The sequence below is a fragment of the Sinohyriopsis cumingii genome, chromosome 12, assembly GCF_028554795.1.
Source record: "Sinohyriopsis cumingii isolate HCF-2022 chromosome 12, ASM2855479v2, whole genome shotgun sequence".
Lineage (NCBI taxonomy): Eukaryota > Metazoa > Mollusca > Bivalvia > Unionida > Unionidae > Sinohyriopsis > Sinohyriopsis cumingii.
The window spans coordinates 121,577,831-121,584,341 of NC_142972.1; positions in this window are offsets into that span (position 1 = coordinate 121,577,831).

Below are 6,511 nucleotides of genomic sequence, written 5' to 3' on the forward strand. Positions count from 1 at the left end.
GTATGAGTAAACATCGTTTGTGGAGTGGTTAATTTTTCTTGATTTCTTTTTTCCTTCTGTCTTCTCTTCTCTCTTTTATTTTCTGCTGAAGAAGGTGTTGACACCATCCTTTTAACCCAAGCTTTCATTTATCTCGTCTGATGAGGTGTCAACAAGGTAGCGATCTTTCTGTGTATTTAAGCAGATGGATTTTGAGTCACATCTCGTATTTTTTCTTCTTCCATTCCTGTGGCTTTGTCTATCTTGGTGGCTTTTAGTTTTTCTTCGCTGTTCATGCCAGTCTTGAAATCTCCCAGAGAAAAGTTTAGTTGTTCAGTCTGAAGCTTTCTGGTCAAATAATTGTAGTCTTTGCAATAACTGCCCGTTGTCTGATGTTTTTCTAATTGTTGTTTCTGTATCTTGACCAAAGGTACCAATCTTTTCAAAACTTTCAAGTAACATTCACACACAGTAACGTTGGAATCTCTCGGTGCTGTTTAATGATTTGTTTTTGCATCGGAGCATTGTATTTGGTCAGCACTTACAAAACATCATAATATTTAGCTAAAAAAAAGGGAGTCACTTTATTTTCCATTCATTTCGAAGACGGTTGTTTCTTGGGCAATGAGAGGGTCGTGTAAAGTTCTAAGTGCCATCTTTGTTGCCGGATCAACAACATTTTAGTGAATGTTACCTGACACTTCTGTCTATACTGGAATGCGTCTCTACTGATCGTCGACCCGTCGTATCAACTTCAATATGGACACCACTTGAATATCGTGTGTTTTCTACAAACTAAATCGTAACAGTTCTTGTTTTGATGAATCAAGCGAAGTTTGCAACACGCCTCTTCTGTCTTGTATCTTTGTCTTAGATAAACCAATTTTAGCTGCCGCGTCAGTGGTAGAACGAGACGTAGTCGCCACCAGAGAAGTAGGCGCTCCTTTAGAAAGGCGCTCCTTTATAAATGTGTTTCTAATTGGTCTAAGGATCCCATTTAAAAGTCACCAAAATAATAATACATCCTACCAGGGTTCAAAATGATTTGTTTGTTTGGTTTGAGTATCGATTCTTAGATCAGCCAAATGCGACAACGCTAATTTATGTTTTTCAAACAAACGATGGTTTGATGGGTTATGCACTACGTGACATGCTGTTAAAGTAGACTATCGAGGTTCTTCTTTGAGAACAAATATGACCATTCTCGTGCATGTTTTACGTCACTGATGGCATATAGTGCATGCAGCAATTTGGCAGGAGGATGATATTAAAAGAATATATGTTGAATAATGTTAGAAAAAAAGAAGTTCATTACATATTTTAGTTTTTATGTATCTTTCTTGGCATCTATTGTGAAAACAATTGGATGATAAATCTCAAATAATATGTAGGATTTAAATCAATGTGTAAATGCACATGAGATGTTTGAGTGGCATCGTCATATGCATAATTCAACCTTGGTGTTCCTAGTTTTTTGGGTAACACTTGCACTTGAGAGTTGTTTCTTTTGGACTTTGTAATGGTTATCGAGACTGATAGAATGATGTGCTTTACTTTATTAAAATAAAATTTGTGTAATATAAAAATACTAGCGTTATGATGCTGCCCTTTTCGTGAAAACCGAAGTTTAATTTCTTCGTTGTCTTCTCCTAGCATGTCATCGAAGATTACAATGTCTGTTTGACTAAAGTCAACAGGATCCAATTGTCTTCACAAGGAATGCCTTCCGCAAATGAAATGGATTCTCATGGACTTTCTTGGAGTAATGTATAGGCCGATTGCCACTCTCTGAAACACCAGACGATATGTTAGGGTGGACGCTCAAACAATTGTGATTTGTGTTCGATTAAACGTTCGACAAATTTGGTTTTTTGCCTGAACCATTCGGTCCAGTAATCAATATGCCAACGAAACAATGCCTCCCAATTTTGACGATCTAATTTTTAGAACTGAGGAGGATATAACTAAAACCATTGATATTTAGAATATTACAACAAAAACTTCTATTTACATTTCAGCGTACAAGATTTAAAGCACATAAACATAAATGATTCCGTGCACAAATTAAAATGACTGCAGCCACGTATAAACCAGTAAGTACACAACTTTCTCGATCTGCTTGTGTCACCTTGAATCTACATACACGCTTTGGTGATCTTTTGCTCTCATTGGAATACATTGTCTCTAATCTCTCCAAAATATCATTTCTTCCTCGTTCTTTTCTGTCTCTACACTACTAATACTACTAGTTTGGTGGCCTTGTAGTATTTATTCCTCTAAGCTGGCTTCTTCTTCTTCTTCCACTGTATTTAAAATTATGTAGAATTATATTTTCTCTCCTGTCATGTTTCACTGACATTAAATTAAATTCTTTTACTGGATCAGTCACACGAGTCTTTGCTATAATGAGCCACCTCTTGTATATAATCATTGAATTCAAGACTTCTTCAGTCACATACATGTTTCCAATATCAAGTCTTTTGCTGAACATCAAACCACACATACGTTTTGGTGCGTGGATAACGCAAGACGAATCATTGATCGGATATTGCAACACCTTTAACAGCATGAGTGTCTCTTGCACTGATAATGTTTGGTGGCCACGTCTTTGGCTTATGCACTGTTCATATATGTTACACAACGAATTTTCTGGCAAACTATTTTCGAGAAACGTTTATATGTTTTCGTAGTTTAAATTTTGTACTTTTGTAAAATTAGATATTTTTTATTGATGGTATTACATTGTCAACGACATGATAGAAACGTTAAACGTGTATGCAATGGATAAAATGTCTTGCATCATTGACTGTAATCTCACATCCACAACATTCGTCGTTCATTTTAATCATATGTGGAAACACTCTTTTGTAAAAAGTGTTTGGTAATATTCTAAGTTTTGAATACTGTTATTGACTTTATTTCTCGGAATATTTTCCAACACTGAGGACAAAAGTAATGGCATGGAAAGTTTTTATGTTAGTCCTTCACTAGAATGTCCATCGTTTTAAGAAAAGAGTCAGTCTTTTATCACGTGACAAATTATACATAGCTGGATCAGCCACTAATTCACACCACACGCATGAAGAAGTCTTTCTTTTTGTTTAGGTTCTAATCCTCGAAGACTTTGTCCTCAGAAATTACATGTACCACTACCGCATTGTAAGTAGATGTCATGACATTTCATAACAACCAGTCATCTTATGGCATTCAATTACCACTGGTTAAAAAGTCTGTCTTAAAAACTGCAATTGGATTTGTTGCGTTTCACTTGAATCTGTGCGAGCTCTTTGTAAATGCGTTCCTGGTTCAGAAGGCAAACTACGAATTCTCTCTTTCAAAGAATCCATTTGGATAACAATGATGCCACCAAAACAAAAGGTAGTGACAGCAAGAATACTCTCTGGAAAATTCCAGGAAAGCTAAGTTTTCAAACTTCCATTCGTGAAACTTTACACCACAACTGAGACACTGTACTTCGTCTCCTTGTCAAGAGTATACATATCCGAATCTTGCTAAAGTATAGGTACTGGGTCATCCCTCCAGATCTTTGGGTCATTGTTTAAACGTATCGAGTCGACTTTCAAAGTCACAAAAGCCAGGCAAAACCACAGGAAATTAGTATTTCTCTTTGATTTGTACATCTCGATTAGCTAGTGGCATCCAGAGTGGTTTGAGTGTGCATGGATGGGATCCATAGATAGGTACACGCACGCCATCATTTTACCAGTAAAACAAAAAGGTCAGGCTGCATCGATTTTAATGGCGAAAATGTAAGGCACAGTAACGCATCGCATTCAACAATACAAGAGCGGCTGAATCGTGATGCATCGCCCACGTCGCAGAGTACGGCATCACTCTGGATGCTAGGCATCGCACTCAATTTCAAATTGACTTTGGAGTCCACAGTAGGTCTTTCACTCGGTTTGCTGTCTCGTATTCGTCATTATTAATGAATGTGTGCTTACCTAAATATGTAACCTGGAATCCATAGTTGGTTCCTCTGTTGCTGTGCTGAATTATTAATCATTTTAGGTCGGGGTTTGTATTCACAATGAAGTGTTTGTCTTGTAACTTTCCCTTTTTTATACTAGACCTAAGCGTGTCCGTACGGTAGACTGTTTTGGTCTTGAACTCGTTTCTGGTAGATAATCTGATAACATTTTATTAAAGGTCAGCTAACGATTAGGTGATATTGTAAACGTACAATTTTGTGTGGATCCCATGTTTTCACGCAAGTCTTGATCTTGCTGGGACTGTAAAGCTTTTTTACGCCGTCAAAGTTGAATACTGGACTGGAACGATATTTGAGTCTCAGTCATTTGACTTTTGTATCTGGTATACACTTGTCGATCTCTGTCTCTGTATTAGTCTCCGTATTTTTGCGGCCACCGCTAGCAAAACTTACAGTAGTGTCTTCTATGTGTTCCTTAGTCCAAGCTTATAAACGATCTCCATCATTGTCTGAGTAATGACTATGAAGGCGATCAATGTGCATAAAACTGCCGGTGTCAAAGTAAAGGGCTATATCTCCTTAAGCTTTCCCAGAGCATTGTTCATATTTTGAAACAAGCAATGGCTGTCACATACAATGCAATGATAACATTGTTAAACTCGTCGGGTTGCAAACTCTGCCACTTCTTCGCAATTTATTGGTCAAGTATTACGCCTTAGGTAAAATTGGACTTCGTTGAAATTGTCCTCATTAACAATTCAATGTGACTTTCGAAAACGATCATTTTACTTAATTCCTTTTCATGTGTTTTTACGTGATGTCTTCTTTATTTCGGTATCGTTTTTTGAATTTGTCTTTTTCTTTTGGAACCTGTCACTAACAAGGACAGCTTCTTGTTTCAGCTTTAGAAATTAGTTGACGCAGCCGGAAAAAATACCTTCATTGTAGTCGTCGTCCTTTCCATACCTTTTTATTGCAAGAAAGTGTCGAACTTTATACTTCGATCATATCATTTTGAAAGTTTATATCCGCCATTTAGAGCATGGAACAATCTGATATTCAGCGACACAACCACGTTCCTGTCAAATGTCGCTATTCTTCCCTATGTTGACAATTGGTATTGATTACGTGTCAGCACAAATGCGGCATAAAGGATATACCCGTTTTTCTTGGCAATTATGTGGTAACACAGGATGGTACATGTTGGTTTAGAACTACACTTTGCAGTGATCTAATGTTTGTATGGAGGAATTACTTCCAGGTCGATATGTTCTGTCAACGTTTCAGGGTGGCCGGGAGGGTTTCAAGAGTGAGTTTGGTACCAAGCGGGAAATGCTTCTCCTTGTTCTGTGTGGATGCCGTTTGGACAATGTGCGAGCACAACGTGTTGTTTAGCTTCAGCATTGAAAGAATGTAAAATATATCGTTTGACATTTCTGTAATTCCAAATGTTATAGGCATTCTACTCACAGTCATGGAATCATTAAACTATACTTGCCCCACGTTCATCTAGGTCAGTTTGGCTCAATTCGGTACCGTGTTCTGCTCAGTATTTTAAAATAAATTGCGCTTCAGCTGTCGTATGTGGGGTCTAAAATCCATATAGTAAAATTAGCAGGAGTACGAGAACCGCCGAAATATTTTTCTCGTCCTACTGGAATATTGATACTGTTAGAACAATTAAAAAATGTAGGTTCTTGTAAACATTTCTCACAAGCAAGCCACAATGAGTTACAAAAGGTCAGGCACGTGAAATCCAGTTTCTTGTGTAAGCCCCAGATAGCGAAAACATATAAAAATCCACTTGTGTCTCTACGACCTTGTTCTGATCTTTCTTTAATATTTACTCAATGTCATTGTTATATATTTCAATGTTGCACTGGTACTCAATGTCATTGTTACATATTTCAATGTTGCATTGGTACTCAATGTCATTGTTACATATTTCAATGTTGCATTGGTACTCAATGTCCACCACTTGGTCATTAAAACAGCATTTTTCCTGTCATGGACAAGGCTGTGCCTTTTTGTTATTCGTTCAGATAAGATTTCCACAAGTGTAGCATAATCTCAATAATTCGCAACCACTTTTATATTGTTCAAAGTGTTTCAGGATGGAATTACAAAGGTTTGCTTGCAAGAAGGGCAAAGACTTCATCCTTTTCTTCAGGAATGCATGGTCGATACGCTAAACATCCACGACACCTATCTTCGCAAAAAAGATACTGATCGCGACTGCTAAATCCTTGTCACATTTCTCACGATAGTATTAAGTATTCTTGAAATCCTGTGAAGGTAACAATGGTATCGAAATGCTCTTTATGATAAATCACATGAATGTATTTTACATATTGGAATTCTGAACCTCGTAACACGAGGGTTCTGCGACGAATTCAGCATTGCTACGTATATTTAATTTACATTGTTGGTTAGTTTTTTATTTATTATATGTTATAGGTTATGTAAAATTATTTCATGTAAAGCTGACCTTCAATCAAGTTCATTGTCCAAATGACCAGAATTTTTTATTTATTATGTAAACAACTAATACATAGCTAATATTTTCTCTTTGAGTATGGG